Source organism: Ostrinia nubilalis, chromosome 10, assembly GCF_963855985.1.
Source record: "Ostrinia nubilalis chromosome 10, ilOstNubi1.1, whole genome shotgun sequence".
Taxonomy (NCBI): Eukaryota; Metazoa; Arthropoda; class Insecta; order Lepidoptera; family Crambidae; genus Ostrinia; species Ostrinia nubilalis.
In genome coordinates, this window is record NC_087097.1 from 15,444,879 (window position 1) to 15,465,383 (window position 20,505).

The window sequence follows — 20,505 nt, forward strand, 5'->3', positions numbered from 1 at the left end:
TACTGGTCCAAAACCATCAATTACGTCTCCTTATTTATTCACCATGCGTATTTTGCTATTAAAACCAAAATTTATTATGCGATTGAGATCTCTAGCGCCATTTTGAATATAAATTAATGTAATATCGCACGATCTTTCCTCTAAATTGAAACGTCTTTCAATCGTGACTTTAATTTCCGCAGCCAATACAAATATTGATATCCAATTAAGCGTGCATTTTACTGCCTTCACTGGTATCGTACTTGAGAAATTCCAATCAATTTTCAATGAAACGTTTAAAGTTCACGATTGCTCTAATAACAACCGCCGACAGCCGACAACCTTGACCCATGCTTGCTAAACACGCGCGCTTCGGTCAATGCACTGTTGTTTTTGGTAGACAAGAGTATGAAGTACAGTCATCTTCAAATAGTTCGTACCACCCAGTGTCCAAATAGTTGACAACACAACCTTATTCCAACTGTAACAAAGACATGTTCCGAACTTTTTGACGCTGACTGTACCCCCCCAAACCGAAGCAGCCGATAACGGGCACATAAAACGTAGTCTGCGGTCGCAAAATAACTGTCAAATGATAACAGTTCCCAGTTATGCCTCTTAAATTATAATGGGCTCGTGATTTGTAAAGATTCGCCAATAAAAACGCGGAAGAAATGTATTTTTTCACATATAAAAAACTGTGTAGACGTGTAGATCTCAAACGAAATTTACACAAAGAAGCTGTAAAACGTGTCTACGAGTTTCGATGATATTACTTATTTAATTTATCCTTTAATAAACTCATCAGCTTCTTAATGAAACCAATGAAATAGGAATCGTTCATACCAATCAAAGAAAGAAAAGCAATCAATTACAACTTCACATTTCATGATTGGATGGATCTCTTTTCTAATTATGAACTCAAGAGCAAAATTTTCCCCTGTAGTTACATAGTCTAGATTTTTCGTGTTATAATTCATGATCATGGATGCGTGAGCGTCAGCCAAGCAGTTCGAAAACAATTCCACTGGAAATACGCGAGTATAAATTCTAATTTAGGAAATTCCTATCGACGCGATCACGTAACTGTGATATAATTTGAATACAATATACCACTACACTATAACCTTGCTGCGTACGAGCATTAATGAAGCCACAGGCAGAATAAACAAGACAATCAAGAGTGACAACAAGATTTTTATTAGTTGCATAATACGTTACGGAGGAAACATCCAATTTGCACAACGAGTGATACTTCAAACAATTTAGAGCGTTGAACGCCGACGGCAAGAAATGCATTTTATAACCGGTGCAATTTATGAAGCTTGTCATAAACTCTAAGGTCTAACTAGTTTTACTTTTAGATCAAAACGCTCGTCTCTCTACTATCCTCAATCATCTGTGTTCTTTCCAGCGAAGCCGTCACAGCGTGGGCTAGTTAAATGTAAGTACCCGGAGCCTCGCCATAGTAGTTGGCAATTAACATAGACGCGATTGTGGCTGCGGTCTTCCGACGAGTCAAGCATACGCAAGTGTGCAAGCGGGCCACCGGGTGACCGCGATGTGGAGTCTAGAATGCCTCCAGTCTGGCTAGGTAGCCTAGGCGAACAACTAGCTGGCATACATAGCCAAGGCTAAGCTACCAATATGACATGCATGTAGGGTTGCCATGCCAGGTCCAAAAACACAAAAGCCGGACTCTGTGCTTCATTTGGCCGGACATTTTACCCTAAAAGCCGGGCATGTCACGGATGGGGTGCAATTAGTGTCATAGCTCACGAGTGAGTATTATCATCGGTTGCCTAACATCCTGATGCGTGCGCTTGATATTATTGTGTAGCTCGACTTTAGCCTGGCGCGGCAGCCACATAAAAAGCCTAACAAAAGCCGGACAGGCCGGACGAGACAATATTTGGCCGGACAAGACCGTAAAAAGCCAAACATGTCCGGCTAAAGCCGGACACCTGGCAACCCTACATGCATGTGAAGATTGTGAAGATATACAAAATGCTGGATGCATAGCTTGTTCTTCGTGATGATTTTTTTTCCGAAATTATCATGATCAAGCAAATCTAAAGTATATTCGTTGTAAGTGCTATCCAGCGTTGCCAGTTTTTTTTTTCGCCAAGTCGGGACTTTGGTACTTTTTGAGTGAAAATAGCGGGATTCTTCCGTCAAAAGCGGGACATAGTAAAAAAACGTATAATAATCAAAGGTTTTCAAATATTTATCTTTTTATTTGACTTAAAATTACGTTTACGTGACAATAGATAGCAAAAGTAGCCATAGAAAATGAATTTTAACAAAAAAATAATATTTTAAATCAGTACGGCTAGCACGAAAATCTTTCGAGATCAAATCGTTTGCGTACTCAAATCGCCATCAAAAGATTTAGTACGAAAACTACAACAGCACCCTTGTGGACGTGTCGTAAAGTGAACTTAGTGTAAGAAATGGTTGCACGAAACTTATTTTGAAGTCACAGTCTTATTTTGAAGTCTTATTTTGAAGTCACAGTCAAAATTGTCACGTTATCGTTTAATTCGAAGGTTGAGTATCGAATTTTATCGAATACGCAAACGATTCGAAGACAAAAGTTGTTCATGCTAGAGGTACAGATTTACTCTATCATTAAATTCGTCTTTAGAATAAAAAAAGAAAAAATATCGAAATTAAAAAAGTTTTATTGTATGGCGTTTCAAACAATAGTCTGGTGTCTGGTGAAGTGAGTGTTTCTCTCCGAAAAGCGGGACCGAGCCTGTCCCGCGCGGGACATTTAAATTTGATTAAAAAAACGGGACGTCCCGCCAAAATCGGGACGTCTGGCAACGCTGGTGCTATCTCACTTATAAACGGAGATTCTGCAAGAGAATCGTTTGAGAGGTTATGTAAACTAAAGTTGGACACTATTTAGCAAAAGCGGGCAATTAAAAAGTTTACGTTTAGCTCAAAAGTGGGTTGCAAAAATGTGTGAGGCCACTCCTCAATTGCCATTCGCGGCGGTGGTTCTCATATCGAATGTATTGAGGACTTTGACATTAGACGCCGACGATATTTATAGTCATATAACCACTGCAATTATTTAAAATGGCACATGGTAAATCAAGTATATTTTCATATTAAACTGTCACATTTTGCATTTAGTCCAGTCAACATCGACATAGAGCGCATGTATCTACAACATATTAAAAATCTTAGATATATACATGCGCGTTTGTGATGTTGGATGTCCATGTTGATTGGACTAATTTGGAAAATTGGTAAAATTAGCGTATCCACTTAGGGGTATTGGGTTGGAATAAGGTCAAAAGCGTACAAAATAATAGTGATGACCTAAATTAGTATACACTCTAAATTAGTGACGAACATTACGCCATTAATTTCAGAGTAACTTACTTAATTTATTACTAAAGCGATAACACTCGACGACTCGGTATCTACATAATATGTAATCAAACAACACAAAATAAATATGCTTTGTTCATTAAACTTTTACCAACAAACTAGGTTATTAAACGTTTTTTTTTTATGATTGATTTGTAATATTTCTTGCATGTTATTCGTTTTAACATTACAACACTAACGTGTCCAAATAATTACATTTTAAAAAGTTTTTTGCGGAAATCAACCTTACATAAAGGTTAATGAAAAGGTTAATTTGCGGTTTAGTTAGGGCATTGCGTTTAGCATCATTAGTTCGAGTGAGTTAAGTCATCGTTACCTAAGTGCAAGTTAGGTTTGGTTAATCATGCATCCTGCAGAGGTTGACATAACTATCGAGTAGTTAATAGTTAATAAGACCCTCAAGATGTTATGTGAGCCACTTAAGATTTTCTAAGAGTTTGTTAACGTGGTCTCGGTTTAACAAAATTGAACGTGTTTTAGAGACTGGAATTTCTCATGATCCGGAGATTCTGGATTTGATTCCTATTGGGACACACAGATTAATATGATTCGTGCTTCATAGGACACGGCATTGTTCCGATTCAGACGTCTAATAAGGCTGGATGGTTCACAAAATCAGACATCAGGGTTGTATCCTCAATAATCAACTCACGTGTAAAGAAGAGAATACATTAGAACGATTTTGCGATGGAAAATAAGCGACGAGCGAAGAACTAACCGGATCGAAGAAGTATTGTGCAGTAATTTTGATGTCCTGAAGCATAAGGTTGTTAAACGGTTTGTAAAGACCTCATGTGCTTGGATAGATTCAGAATTACTTATTCAAACGAGATAAAACGAGAATCTCTTTTATGTTTATTGTTTTAGGTTATTAAAATAAGTGATCACTTTCTCCTCAAGGTGAGATGTTTGTTCAAGTTATTATCTTGGTTCATTGTCGTAGCCGCTATGACACTGACCTCTGGCGCACAGGAATCCCTCAATGTTACTGATAACATTGTTCAAGTATCGTAAGTAAGAAAAGAAATGTTCCTTTTTGAAAGTAGCAAGTACATACTGAATGCTGAACAGCTGTCATTACCTGAAATCAAAAAGAACAGTTGTTAAAAATATGGTATGAAAATTCGGGGACAATTTGAGGTTTAGGCTAGGTTTTAAATCTTAATTTATGATATTTTTATCCTAATTTAATTTTGTTGATTAGTTTAACCGCTGAGTTAATAGGTAAAATAGGTTAGGTTTAAGATTTTTTATGTATTTGACATTTTGCGCCTAAACCCAATTTGATTCTAAATAGTATACTGTAATTCTTTCCAATGTGTTTAGAAGACATGAAATCAATAACAATTTGTGGTCCATAATTCCAATTCACAGATAGTCGTTTGTCAACCAACTTTCATGTGACATGCAGTAAAATTGAATCAGCCACTTTTACCGGTCGAGATTGACTCGGTGCTAATGATACACACACTGACAGTGCCATTATTGCAACGAAACCGCTCCCAGCATACAATGTTGCGGTTATTGCTAACCAAACCACTCTCACAACTAGTCCGTAAAATGGAGCTTAAAATGTGGACACGGGAATTGCTTCCAATCGAAACAGAATTTACCCATAAATTGATGAAGCAATGGCAGGCAGTCTTGTCAAGGAAGATGGTTGGACATTTTTTTGGGCAGACATACGAAAAAAACTATCGCAGAATTTCCTAGAGAGTTTTATTTGACCTGAATATCTCTGCTCTTGAACTAAATCTTTTTCCATATAATCCAGAACAAAAGAGCGAAATTAATATTCAGTAACTTGAGAAGGATTCCCCGTTTTCGTTTAAATGGCAGAAGTACATCTTGCAAATCGTTGTATTGTGCACACACATACCACAAGCAATAAAATCGGTCAGCCATGGTGCTGTCTGTCAGCCTCAAAAAGTGAGCAAAACAATTTTTCATAATCCAGAACAAAGAACCGAAATGCATTATGAGTAATTTGAGCAGGATACTCCGTTTCCTTTAAATGGCAAAGCAGAAGTACATCACTTGCACATCGTCGTTGTATGTGCACACTTACCAGGTCACAACGAGCAATAAAAATCGGTCAGCCACGGTGCTGGCACTGGCAGCCTCAAAAAGTGAGCAAAACAAACGTGAACAAAAGGTCGGTTTACGTAAGCCAGTGAAAGTGAAACCGCTGCAGCGCTGCAGGCTGCGTCGTTGCAGTTGCATGGCGCGGTTTCTCTTGACGCCGGTCAATCAAATTGGTGACAGTTATCGAGAAAATTGAGTTTCAATATGGGGAAAGATCCCTCCCTACACTTAAAGGGCTCCCGCTGAAAATCAGTTTCAAGACAAGCCCTGGCGGTCTTGATGTACGCTGAGCGTGTACCTTTTTGTCAGAGGGGGACAAACAGTTAACTGTTCACTTGTATATTTCTCTCTGTTTGTATCTATGTCTAGCCTGCTTGTATACCTTTCTTTCAAATAAAAAGTTTTCTATTCTCTAAATGTAAAACCAAGCTCCAAAATATGAATGGCGCGTATCTTATTACACAAATAAATCTTTTTCTCAGGGAATTTTACGTATTCCTGAACATTATAAATGTATGTAGTATTCGTATCTGGATGACATTATGTATGGATTTCACCGTACGTAATGTTTCGATTTACTTATATTTTTAGGTTAGCTAGATTTAGCTCAGTCTTTAACGAAGAATCTTTTAATTTGTCTTAAAGTAACTTCTCAATCAATTGACAGGGTTAAAAGATATTCATGACCTTTAAATTGTGTCTGTTAGAAAATCTTCTCGAATACACTTGTAGATCGCCAAGAATGGTTCAAATTAATATAATTATTATTTGTTGTCTTGAGTATGTAAAGTTACTCATACTCATAAGTAAAGACTGGCACAGACTGGCACTTACTAAGTGCGTACGTAATACATGTTGCAAATAACAAATAAAAATATTTTTGTTTCTTCAGTAATTTATTACTCACGAATATCTCGGCCAGGCTGAAATAATCAATAACATTATCGGCGTTATTATTTATAAAACGCGAGTTAATATTTATGGTTTCTTAGTTCAATGCATTATTATACGAATAACAAAAAGTTTAAATAGGTACCATTTATATTGTTTATTGTTTTACTAGTTAATTTAATTGACAGTCGAATCATTATATTCTTTTCTTTCATTCTTGCGCCTGCGACTCAATTAGCAATATTTTTTTATTGGTATCATAAATCAAACCTTCGTGGGCTCAAGAATCCCTCGTTAAAATTGCATATAACCTCTTTTTACTTATTTATTTCAAACCGAATAAGCACAGAAATGGCAAATTATTATGCATATCGTTCATTTTATTGTAGCTTATTTATGTTTCTCTCTCTGGTCTTAACAGCTCCATTAAATAATTTATAGCCAAACTAAATTATTTATTAACCAGTTTATAGCGAATACCTAACTAACAAAATGGGCGAGTTTAATAAATTGGATTCATTCCGTATTGGAATAGCAATATTGGAATTAGAAATCATTTGAATTAATTTTAATTTAGCTGTAAATTCTAATTTGTTGCTACATCCGGTAAGTTATTAATTTTACTGGGTTTTTAATAAATGTTCAAGGATACAGATTATATTATTTACCGACCCGTACTACTAAAATAGCTACCAAAGTAGTGAGTAGAACTTGAAAATTATGTTACACGGTGATAGCAGAAAGATTGTTTTGAAGAGGAGCAATTAAAATCTAATTATTTCATTGTAGGTCCTTTTCTGGGCCCAATATACCACCTCTGGGACAACATAACAGATTTGAAGACGTCGTTATAATCGCACATTGTAGCAAAATAATGGTTGGATGTTGTACACAGCTGATCATAACTGATTGGACACTGATAACCTTAATACAACCTATGTTTTCTATACATAGTAGCCAGAGCACGTTTCCTAAAAGAGGGTAGGGCGGCCTTTGTAACATAATACCACACCAGTACCACAGAATAATAAAATGTTAAATGTAGTACCGAGTACTCTGATACTGATACGGACCCAGATAACCTTTGATGACCTATATTTTCAATAGTAGTAAATGCAGCTTCCTAAACCTGCACGAGGAAGCTAAAGACGCATTTGAGTAATTGATTGGGTGTGAAGACAGCAAAAACTTTGTTTATTTCGGCACGGCTGACAGCACATCAGCCAATAACTTTATACAGTAACTAGCTGTGCCCGCGACTTCGTACGCGTGAAAACCCGTTTTCGCAACATTTTTCATTGTTGCTCTGCTCCTATTGATCGTAGCGTGATGTCGTATAGCCTATAGCCTTCCTTGATAAACGGGCTATCTAACACTGAAAGAATTTTTCAAATCGGACCAGTAGTTCCGGAGATTAGCGCGTTCAAGTAAACAAACAAACAAACTCTTCAGCTTTATAATATTAGTACAGATATAGAACTATTACGACTACATAAGCTGCCACAAAGTCAAGCTTGATGTCGCTTGTATCTGTACAAATTCACCTGTCTCAGAAGAGCTCAATATAAAAACGTGCCCCCAATATTCTGACCTTGACTCTTCACTCCACTTTCACGAGGCGTCTATCAAACAAAACGACGTGTACCGTGAGCGGTGAACTCTATCACGCGTTCACACAGCCGAGTCAAGCACAATGGTGTATTCGAAAGTGAAAATAGATTTGTGGAGCAGAACTGTCCCTTAACGCGGTCGGTTAGGGCCTGCTATCACTTGGCACACTTTTTTCTGTTTTCCAAACCTACCTGACAGTGTAAAGCATGGTATGGCAACTAGGAACTTTGCTTTTTTTATCAAAAAAGCGCCATCTATCCGAAGGATATCGAAGTAAAATGTAAAGTGTTGCTATATAAGAATTATAGTGAAGCTGCATTATTATGGTAAAAAGTAAAAATATTAATTAAACAGTAAAAAGATACGATATATTAGTTAAATGGTCTGAAAATTATTTTAAATCATTAATCTCTTTAATTTTAATGAGGTTTTTCTGTAATTCTTTACTTTTCATAAATTTATGTTTTAAAGGTAATATTTTCGAAGTTTCATATGGCAATTTAAGACAATGGCGGTCGGCGTCTCATCGTTTGTTAAATTTACTACTCTTGCGCACTGATTTTGTGATTTTGAGTTCGATTTCTTAATTTGGTTGTTTCGTACTGTGCTATTCACGTTGAGTTGAACTTATTGTTCCTCCGTGTTGCTTTGCTGCGCTATAATCTTTGTGTCGAGTTGAGTATCCTCCTCGGCATCTAGGAATCGAAGACCTTGTGAAACAGTGCAGTGAATCACTAAGCATAGGCGCTCATAAGAGTTTGGACCGATTATTGCAGTGATTAGTTCTTTATTTCACCGAGCATAGGCCCTCTTAGGAGTTTGGACCCATAATTGCAGTGTTTAGTTTTGTGAATGTGCATTAAATAAACTGGAATCATGTCTCAGAAGACATGCTGTGTACCTGACTGTTTAGTAACGAAGGGTGATGGTATGTTTTTAATCTTTATTATTTGTTATTCACTTGCAATAAGCCGTAATGTAGCCTTCGTAAATGATAATAAATAAATAACAAAGTAACCATATTAGAGTCCTCCCAAAAAATTACTCTGTTGCCGGACTGCATACCAAGAACACATTAACAGTTCAAAACGCTAAAACTTTACATAAGGTCAAATCTCATGATTCTTGGTTGACAGTATGTAGTACTTGTTGTAAAAGAAAGCTAAATGTTATGGTAAAAGTGATAAATTGAAAATTATTAATAATCGCCGGTTACTGAATATATAGTTACCGACAGTCGAGGTAAAAGTAATAAATGAATTACATTCATCAGTGAATTTAATAATGTAACCTACAAAGGCTCATGTATATCTCTATGATGCCCATAACATACTGTTTATATTTTATATACATATATATTATAAATGATTTCATTTTAATCACACTTACCAAATCATTAGGTAATTTTTCATAATAACCGGTAATACACATAACATATTTTTTATACATTTTTGTTAGAATCCATTATTTATAATGTTTAACTATGTTAAGTTTTAAATTATTTTTCATCAAAGTGTTAAGACCAAGTAATTTGACTAAGTCAAACACAAAAGTGTTTCCTTAAAGAAATCTTTCTTTAATTAATTACATAATAACAATTGTTTCCACTGATCCTTTAACAGTACATGTCCTTTTAATTTATTCGATGAATACCTTAATGGTTATTTGATTCTTATCCAAAATTTTCAGGTGTTCCACTGCATCGCTTTCCTGACCCGGAAAAAAATGCAGAAAAGTTTAACACCTGGATTGCAAATATTGGTGGCGATCTAGCTACATTGGATGCAACAACAATTTATAATAATAGACGTGTATGTCGTAATCATTTCGAGGACGTTTATAAATATCCTAAGAACCGACTCAGTCAATTGGCAATGCCAGTACTGCATTTACCAGGTAATTTTATTTTATTTATTCAACAAATAACTTTGTTCATTATCTGAAATATGTACATAAAATATTATAGGTAGGTATCTACCTAGTTTTATTGATATTTGATTTTTTCATTTATTTTTAAAGTCAGTATCAGTGTAAAAAATACAAATGACAAATGCAGTTCGGCAAACACAATAAAACCTATGAAAATTGTGGGTAAATTAGCATTAATACATAATTTGAATAACATTCATGTCTTTATTTTTTCAGGTGTGCAAGCACAAAGGCTTAAAGAAATTGATCATATTTCTGGAAAATTTGATTTGCCAAATTTTGGTGATTCTCCAATGAATACAGAGCTGTCTGTTAACCCTGTAATAGAAGGTAATGACTATATAACATGTTTTGATAAAATTATATGCTATTGAGAGAGATTAGAAGTAAAATACAATCATAATAATCATTTATACCTACATAAACATATGTATAACAGCAAAGGTATAGATTATTTTTGGACATTATGTTATTTGTTACACACTAATTCTTAATTGGTTTTTATTTTTCTAGAGGACCAACCACAATCTCTTGTCGGAGTTAATGTCACTGGAGAAGCTCCTCTCAAACAGACTCTTGGTGACACACAAGACAATGTAGAGCAGTCCAGAGAAGCTCAAAATGTTAACAAAACTAACAAGAAGGCAAAAAATAAAACCAAAAAATCCAAAGGTTACTATTTTTAGTTTTTAGCATGCTCACGTGAAAACTTTGTTCGTGACAATTACGTCGTCTAGGTATTTTTAAGTAATCGATGTTCACCGATTACTTACAGATTTCTCGTCCGATTTGATTGATTCTTTATTTTTGTGATAGTAGATACTTGCCATTTGGTCCCATATTCAATTTAATGTATACAGGGTGTTAGGTAAATGGGTATATGAGCCGACAATAGCCCATGTTAACATGGTCATATAAATGGTATGGTGAAGTCAGAAATTTGATATCATCATTTAATTTTTTTTAATTTTCATACAAAATAAATTTTATAACATCCGATTTGTATGAAAATTAAAATGAAGATATCAATTTTCTGCCTTCACCATACCATTTATATGATCATGTTAACATGGGCTAGTGTCGGCTCATATACCCATTTACCTAACACCCTGTATAGTAATATTCGATTTTTGGATTGATAAATTATGACAAAAGTTAGTAACAAGGTTGTTTGAGATACTCTTTTCACCGTTAAAAAAATGTAATAAACATGACACATGCATTAGCAGGTACTAAAGTGTAACAATGGATTTTTTCAGGGCCTCGCCTATCATTCCTGCAAATGAAGCAATATAAGCGTGCTTTGAAGCAGTTACAGAGATGTGAAGATGAGAAAAAGAAGTTGAAATGCAAATACGTAGCTGCCAAAAAACTCATGAAAACGACAGCATTTCAAATAATGTGCAAGAATTTGTCACCGTCAGCAAAACTATTTTGCCAAATGCAAGTTACCCAAAGCGGGAAAAAAAAGCAAGGAAGGCGTTTTACAATTGACGAAAAAATTTTGGCATTATCTCTTTATAAACCTTCGCCAAAGGCATATCGACTATTAGGCACGAAGTGTATTATGCCGAGCAGAAAAACGCTGCAAAATTTACTGCGCAAAATTAATTTGAGACCTGGAATTAATGAAATTATTTTTGAAAATTTAAAAAACAGGGTTTCTAAGATGCCTGAAAACCATAAATATTGCTCTCTGTTGTTTGACGAAATGGCGATTGGACCAGGTGTTTCCTTTAACAAAACAGAAGACAAATTATCTGGATTTGTTGACAATGGCACAAGCACTGAAAAAGATTTTTGCGACCATGTGCTAGTTTTTATGGTGCGAGGTATATTTAAAAAATATAAACAGCACTTGGCCTACTATTTTTGCAGTGGAAGCACGAAAACGTTAGTATTAAAAGAGCAAATTGAAAAATTAATAATTAAACTCCAAGAGACTGGCTTAAAAGTCGTGGCCACAGTGTGTGACCAAGGCACTTCAAATGTGGCAGCCATCAATGCCCTAATTAAACAAACTAAAGAAAGTTATTTGAGAAAAAATGAAATTAATTTAGAGGGGACATTTGAAATTGGAAATGCTCAAATTTTTCCCATATATGACCCACCACACTTAATCAAGGGTATTAGGAACAATTTAATAACAAAAAACCTAAAATACTCTTTGCATGGGAAAGAACGCACTGCGAAATGGAGCCATATTGTGGCATTATATAATAAGTCACCTGCATATCAAGGCGTAAAATTAGTACCAAAATTAACGGCTCAACATGTTATGCCCGACTTGATACCTAAAATGCGGGTGAAGAATTGCACTCAGGTCTTCAGTAAATCTGTTGGAGCAGCACTTGGATTTATGGCAGGTAATGAACAAAATAATGTGTATGCCTACATTTTCATTTCATTTGTCGGCTGTTTGTAGTGGTTCGAAACGGACTACCATTCCGGAGGTTGCGGGTTCGATTCCCTCACTGTACAAACATTTGTGAGCATAAACATATTTGTTTGCATTGGACTGGGTGTTTTCTATGTATATTATGTATTTAGGTATTTAAAATTAACTTAAAATTGGTATTTAAACAAAAAAAGTATTTAAGTATGTTTATACAATCCGTTGTCTAGTACCCATAGTACAAGCTTTGCTTAGTTTGGGACTAGAAGCGCTGTGTAAAATGTCCAAGGATATTTATTATTATTTTACTTATTATTAGGTATTTAAATTCATTGGCTAATTGTTTGTATTATTATAATCAATCTTAAAAATAAATAAAGAGTACCTAGGCCCTAGGCCTAGGACACAGTATCTCAAAATAAATATTATTTTATGCAATTGGAGATAGATTAAAAGTATTTTTTCCAAATTTATCTGTGATATTAATACATAATTGTTTTCTCATTTCCAGAACTTGGAGCTATTGAAAAAGAAGCGACGGATACTGCTGACCTTTTGATGCTTTTCGACGACATTTTTGACAGCGTGAATGGGAGTTACAGCAATATAAAAGGCGGCAAAATTTATAGAGCAGCTGTAACTCCCACATCACCACACCACAAGTTGTGGAACGAAAGTTTAAAAGTTTTAAAAAGTATGAAATTCGAAAATGCTCAAAATAAAGGTGTAGTGCCTTCTCTATCCAGCTGGATAAAAACGATAGAGAACTTTAAAAACTTAGCAAAATTTCTGCAAACAAAAGGAATAACGTCTCTATTGCTGCGAAACATAAACCAAGATCCATTAGAGAATTTCTTTGGCTCAGTACGTGCACATGGTTGCAGTAATATTATGCCAACGGCCTCTGCATTTGAGAGTGCCTTCAAAACTTTGTTAATCAATAATATTTCGTCTACACACTCAGTTGGCGCAAATTGTGAAAAAGATGACAGTTTTTGTCTCACCACGTTAAAAAAATATTTGTCAATTGAAAAAAAAGACAATGGCCCAACTGACTGTGAAAACGAAATTGACAGTGCCCACATATGTATGACACTCTTAAATACAGAGGATTTATTAAAAAGCACACTGCCAATACACATGGTAAAGAGCGCAGCAATAGGATATTGCAGTGGTTGGATAGCACAACAAGCAAAGAAAAATATTTTTAAAAATTGTAAAATTTGCCTCAAAGCCTTAGAAACAGAGGTTCCAGAAAGTTTTCATAAATTTATAAAAATTAAAGAATTTGAAAACAAACAATGGCTGTGCTATCCAACTCGTGCACTTTTTGATTTTTTCGCTCAAGTGGAACAGGTTTGCCATGAAATTTTAAACACAGATTGTAATCGAAAAAATATACTCACATATTTAAGACTAATCGTAAATGTAAATATAAATCTTGTATTTATAACTTGTTCACAACACGAAGAAAACCTAAAAAAATTTTTGATTAATAAAAGTACAATGTTTTTCATAAATAATTGGTGCAAGGAGATAAATAATGTCCTCACAGGAAAAACACATTTGATGGATACAAATAATTTAATTATTAAAAAAGCTCTCCGTCACTACACCAAAAACAAAGGCCGAAAACGTAATACAAAAACGAATGTAATAGTTAGTGTTTAGAATATTTTGTAAACATTAATCCCCCTTACCACGGTAATACTATCTATACCTTACTAATAAAAAGTTACACAGTTGTTGAACACTGTTTTAAAATTACACTAGTTTAGGAGCCAGGGCTTCAATATAAAATGTTACAGTGTATTACATCAATAAAAATATTCATAATTAATCTTATTCTTATTCTTAAAATGTCATTTCCATACAAAACGTCACACTGTTCAACGAGCGTGTATGTTTAATAAGTAATTTTTGTGTCATCAGCATATAGTAATATGTTGGAGTTACTAAAACATTATACATACGTCATTTGTTGTATCATTATGTTTGTATTATCTTTGAATTATAAATAAAATTATAATATAGAAGTCGTTTTACTTTTCATATCAATACCCAAAGCATTATTTGACTATAAAATGATGAAATATTTGTTACACATGCCTGTTAATTTAGGTTTTCATCTTGGTAAAACGTGTGAATTAAATTCTCAGGCAACTGTAAGAAATATTTCAATACACTCTTAAAAACACAGAAGGATGCTTAAAAAGTAATACAGTACTATAGCTACCTATATGGCTATAGTACGAAAGTTTCTATATCTGTAGGATAGATGGCGCTGTATCACGAGTTGCGTAAAGTGTCAAGTTGCCTGTCTATCTCCAGTATATAATAGTAGTCTTTGGTGTAAAGATTTTTTTCATGACGCTCAGGTACTCGAATCTGGTACTGGTGAATCTGTTACTCTGCATTTAAACTCTGGAGTCTCTCCTTGACAATGTAATGATTATTGAAATTACTGTTGTAATTGCTATAATACAAAAGCATAAAACCAGAGTAGTTATTTTTATAATACCAGAATAACCAAATAAAAGAATAAGAGAATTTAAGATAATAATGCCAGTTTTCACCATCAATCCCTAATTTTTAAGTGACCCCTAGTATGGTAACACATAACAGGAATTTTTATGGTGAAAACGGGTATAAGTCTAATTCTTTAAAAATCTGAAAAGTTAAGGTTATGAATGATCACGATTTGCGGTCGTGTTACTTTCACAAGCTTCATATAAATTAAGTTCTGTGCCGTCAATCGTCACATAGAGCCTAGAGTGAGCGCGGTGCCTAAGAGAAATTCACTATAAAAGCGAAAGGGGCTTACACGTCACGACACGGGCGATAGGGCGATAGCAGAGCCGTTTGAAACTATAGCAGTACCTACTATTAATGTTGAGGAAAATAGATCGAGAGATATAAAGTAAAAGTCCAGTATGGATTAGATATGATATGGCTCATAATAAAGCCAAGCATGGCCATCAAAATTGTGGAAAAATTGGAGGATGTTCCTAACCCGAAAAGTCATTAAAAATAATGCACATAATAAGTATGAATGAATGTACAATGGTTCGTCATCGTGTGCCAGTCAGCTGAATCACCAGACTGACACTTGCATGTGTATTCAATAACTATGCAACAAAATATTTAGCTTTATTTAAGCCAGCGAAATTTCATTAGCCGTTCCTTTGTTGTAACCCACGTAACAAAACACAGGAAAGCTTTATCATTGATTTTAAAATGTATTCACCGTAGTTGGTTTTCTCTATAGTTTTGTCTAATCTTATCGCTGTTATCACTTACGCCAATGCACGTCAATAGACACAAAATGTCAAGACTACCTGATGCAATCAGAGGTAAATTTTCTTCATAGTTCTGCAAATATTATAGTTGTGGCACAAACACAGATCCTTGCGTAACCCCGCGATTTAGAAAATTTATTAACGTCAACTAACACTCGACTTTCGAAGCTTTCTATTTGTGTCAGAAAGTGGCAATTAGAGATAGTTTAAGTACATACCTAAATACATTTTTACCGTAAGTCTCGCCAACTTGAGATATTTGGGACAATATTCGCAAACAAACCTGATAAATGACTCACGATGATAAGTGAAATAAAAAACCCGGTCGAAAGTTTGTAAAACAACCGGTTCAGTGTTTGAGAGGGTGCGACTGGAAAATTACTGAATGAGTGAAGTTCTCGAATATTACAGTACAGAAACAAGCGTAACATTGGTCAAAAGCACTTGCTGGTGCATGTAGAAATCAATGACAAGTAAACAAATCTAATAAAACTATATTTTTTTCGCTTCTTTTTGCTAACAATCTGGAATGCGGACAGTTAAAAATAGAAGTTAACCATAACATTAATGTCGGTAGCGGTTTGTTCTGACGTTATTTTTATGATGACCGAAATGTCCAAAAATAATCTTGTAGTTTAAAAATAAATCAAGTTCTATTAAGTATAATTTTAGCAGAACAAATAAAGATAAACAAGGAAGCTGGCATTATCAGTCGACTTTTTTGGAACCTAACTAACTACATACACAGCTAAAGCTTTGTTAGTTTGTAAAACCTCAGATATAAGGTTAAACTAACCTGTATATTCGTTTTCCTCAAACCTTACTGTTTATGGGTGGTTCATATCTTAAAAATCTGTCCAATTGTCGACCTTATTCCGTCACAGTAAACCGTTATCGTTACAAAAGATCCAGACAGGAGGCGGTTCGCCTTCACCCAAAAATGCAAATCGCTTGCTAACGGCGCCCGCAGATTTCTAACTGTAACCGCGCCGCTCCCATAACATGACAGGAAAGTGAATTGCGATAAGTGCAATATTCAACTCAATCGGGGTCTCAGTCATTTTGTCTAGCCCACCTTACGCCTACAATCCTACATAGTCTGGTCAGGAGATTGTCTGTTAGTAGAAGTTTAAAAAAAAGTCATTCTTTGGTTTGACCAGTCCATCCGTGGAATACCCATCCGTGTCAGATGATGCATCCATCCATATTACTGTAAATCCATACTAGATTCATAGCTCATAGGCGATAGCGACACAGTCGAGAAATACATAATTAATGGAAAGAAATTCATCTACTCTCAAGTTTAATCCCGTTTTTTTTAATATTCTAAAGAGTTGAGTCTTGTCGATGTGATTTAGTTCATTCATCGCGGTATACCGTAAGGCTAAACGTAACATAGTGAATCAATTGGTTTGTTAACAAAAAGGCACAGTAGATCTATGAAAAAGCATGATCAAATGTCCGAGCAAATACTCCAAATAGACTCAAATTGAAGCTTGATGATTCATGTGCATCCGCATTGACTTTAAATAATTAATTAGTTTACCCAGAATTACTTGCTTCGACATTATAATGTAAGATGGAATTTTCCACATTAAATGTTACGGACTCTGCAGCATTTTAAAAGGACAGCAAATCGACCGCATTCCAAATGTTTATTACATAGGTCATAAGTTTACCGCAACAATTAGGTTACTTCGTCGAAAAATGTTACATGCAATTTTGTAAACGATAACGAGTTCGATCAAAGATAAAATTAACTAGGTTACAAATTGGTCATTTGCAAATTGGGATCCCAAATTATAGGTACTACTATTGATTTATTAGAATATTGCTTAACTTTTCTAGTGAAATTAGATAACTAATGAATTATTGGAAAAATGCTAGTGCTCACTGCACTTATGTTTGCAACTTTGCACGGATTTAAGCTGTATCATGATAATTACTATAAACACCTCAACCAACTATCTCTGTATCAAAAGATTAAAGTTACAAGAAAGCAAATATTAATATCATGATAAGATGGTTTGTGGTGGATGATGAAATGGTAATGAATATGGGCGTGATTGAGACGTGGTTGTGAGTTGTGATGATGCGTGGTGACAAAAATGGAAGACTAGTTCTGTTCGCAACTATGTTTGGATTGTAACTATCAGTATGCTAAACTACGGTTAAATCAAGCACAGAGTCTTTTAACAAAATATGTTTTAAATAAAACAAAGGACAAGAAATTAATATTACGGCCAGGATTATAAAAGAAAAGTTCCTTGGGAAGGCGACACAACTTATGGAGTTACTATTAAAATAGTAGATGTAACTAATTCTAAAGCAAACAAAGTTTATAAAAGTATCAGGAATTTTTGTGGTCTTTTAAAAGATCAATTGATTCGGCCAGACAGAATCCGGTAATAAAAATTATAACCGTGTACTGCGAAACCGGGGCGGGTCACTTTTGCCTTGATAAATTGATTTTAGATTGCTCTCGCCCGTGACTATCGAAACTTGATTAGTGGGGTCAGGTTATCGATTCTGTGAAGTCGGGACCAACGGTCTACCTCTGCATAGTGTGCACAGTGATTTTGAATTCCATATAATCGGCTCGTTTGTATCTAACGCGTACAAGAAAGACGTGTTCGATGTCTCGTTACCGACTTGCCTTAAATTAATTGCCTATGTTTTATATTAAAAGCAGGGATGGGAAAAGGTTGATATTAAAAAGGCTGTTGCTAATCTACCGTCAGTTAACAAAGGTTGATTACCAATCAGTCACACCTTGGATCAAAACATGAAAGAGCGTCTGCTCATTCATAATAAGGATTGCGTAACAATAACAATAATTCGCGAGAACCGGTGCTTGCAGAATCGCGAATAACTTTCACATAATGTAGGAAGTGCGTTGTTTGTAGAAATCTGTATGCGACGTGGGGTGCCGACTTTCGATGTGGGAACCCTCGAGAATGATAAACGATTGCCTTTCGCCAGAGTCCAGACGAAGCCATATCAATGCTTAAACTTGGTGAACGTATAGCGTTCAATACACCACGAGTTTGGACGTTATTGGATTTTAGATTGGTAGACAAAATATAGGGTATTCAGATATCGAATGTATCACAAGCTGTTTGTTATCGATTATATTCTGCTGGGCTTTAAATGTTGCAAGTAGGTTATGAGTGTTTTTATTTGCGGTACAAATCGGTATTCGGTAGCGATAGTTGTCCAATCCGTGGTATTTATGTCACCACGATCATGATGCAGTTTTTGTCCAACTAGGATTAGGCTAAAGACCTTGGTGTTGGTGGATTAATGGTCTTGAACATTTGAGTCTTGGCTATTTTTACTCATTTTTTGCAAGCTTTATTTTAAAACAGGCTTTGTTTGGTTTGGCTGCACACTTGTGGTCTTTATTGACGACTTATGTATTTTTTTGCCGACGTGAACTCCGTATTTTGGAATTGGATTCGGTGGAGGATGGATAAGATCACGATTACTGACGATTACATAGAAAAACTCCGTATATCCAAGTTTGAGTTGGATACCGTATTGAACTCTTAGGACTTCATAGACGCAATTTGCAGAATTCAAGTTAACGAATTTTTTTTCATTGTTATTAACTCTTATCTCAAGAACATTCTAATTTATGACTGTAACATTATGCAATGAGGATCAGTACTGTTGTAGAAAATTCAATAAAACTAGTATCTACGTTAATCTTTAAGACATAAGAAAGATATATCTTTTTGAATTATCCAAATCGGACCATTACTTACGAAGATATTAAGTAATAAACATAGGCCGTTTTTGCCGCTAAAAGTCAACGTACGCAAGGCCGCGTGACGTCATTATATCCGAATCGAGCGCAGCCGGCGTACTATTGGGATGGAAAGTATTTTTTTCCGGCTAAACTATCAGTTTTAGAAAAAAACTTTTAATAACATTTATTCTTCAAAATAAAGTAACCTATCGACCAGTAATTTTCAAAAATGAAAATTGTGAAAAATAAGTATTGCCATGTCCAAAAACCACATTTTCATAGGATTCGATGCAATGCGGAGACGCGGTTGGGGTGAGTGTAACTTAATGATTGTTTGTATTGAACATAATAAATACATAATATGATGCTAATACCCAGTTTCTGGCCTGGGGGGGGGGGATAAGTCATACCCAGCTTATAGCCTGGGGGGAGGGGCAAGCCTTACCCAGCTTTAGGGGGTAAGTAATACCCAGCTTCCGGCCGAGGGGGAGTCATACCTAGCTTATGCTTATGGACAGGGGAAGGGGCTAGCCTTACCCAGCTTCTGGCTTGGGGAGGGGGGGGGGGGGGGGGGGTCAAGTCATAACCAGTTTCTATGGGCTGGGGGGAGGGGCTAGCCTTACCCAGCTTATGGCCTGGGGGAGGGGGGGGGGGGTCAAGTCATACCCAGTTTCTGGCATTTCTGGCATGGGGGGGGTGTCATACCCAGCTTCTGGCCGAAGGGGAGTCATATCCAGCTTATGCTTATGGCCTGGGGGTAGGGGCAAGCCTTACCTAGCTTCTGGCCTGGGGGGAGGGGTAGGGGTCAAGTCATACCCAGTTTCGGGCCGGGGGGGGGGGGGGGGGGGGGGGTAAATCATACCCAACTTCTGGCCGAGGGGGAAGTCATGCCCAGCTTATGACCTGGGGAGAGGAGAGGGGCGGGGTAGTCATACCCAGCTTCTAGGCTAAGATTAAATAGATTTCCAGCACGGAGCGGCTGTCCTTTCCTGCAGCAGCTGGCCCATGGGAACGGCGAATAGATAGGTAGGTGCGTAGGTTTAACTCAGAAAAACTAAATAACAGGCAGGTATTGCGTGTACATCTAAATGATTTTCATAGCAATGTCTTGTAGCCTAGGCAGAGTGTATCTGCCTCAGCTATACCTTATTGTTAGAAGT

At 35.9% G+C, this 20,505-nt stretch overlaps 1 protein-coding gene and 1 long non-coding RNA gene across 2 annotated transcripts in view; one reads left to right on the top strand and one right to left on the bottom strand.

The window, feature by feature from the left end:
• The window catches only part of LOC135075472 (amyloid protein-binding protein 2), a 63,938-nt gene that overhangs the window by 40,624 nt on the left and 2,809 nt on the right, over positions 1 to 20,505 (bottom strand). The gene's annotated exons all lie outside the window — the stretch shown is intronic.
• On the top strand, positions 8,191 to 14,331 carry LOC135075321 (uncharacterized). The gene is made up of 6 exons (XR_010258008.1): positions 8,191 to 8,899; positions 9,661 to 9,867; positions 10,117 to 10,230; positions 10,414 to 10,572; positions 11,160 to 12,266; positions 12,807 to 14,331. It is a non-coding gene; the product is annotated as an uncharacterized LOC135075321 (long non-coding RNA).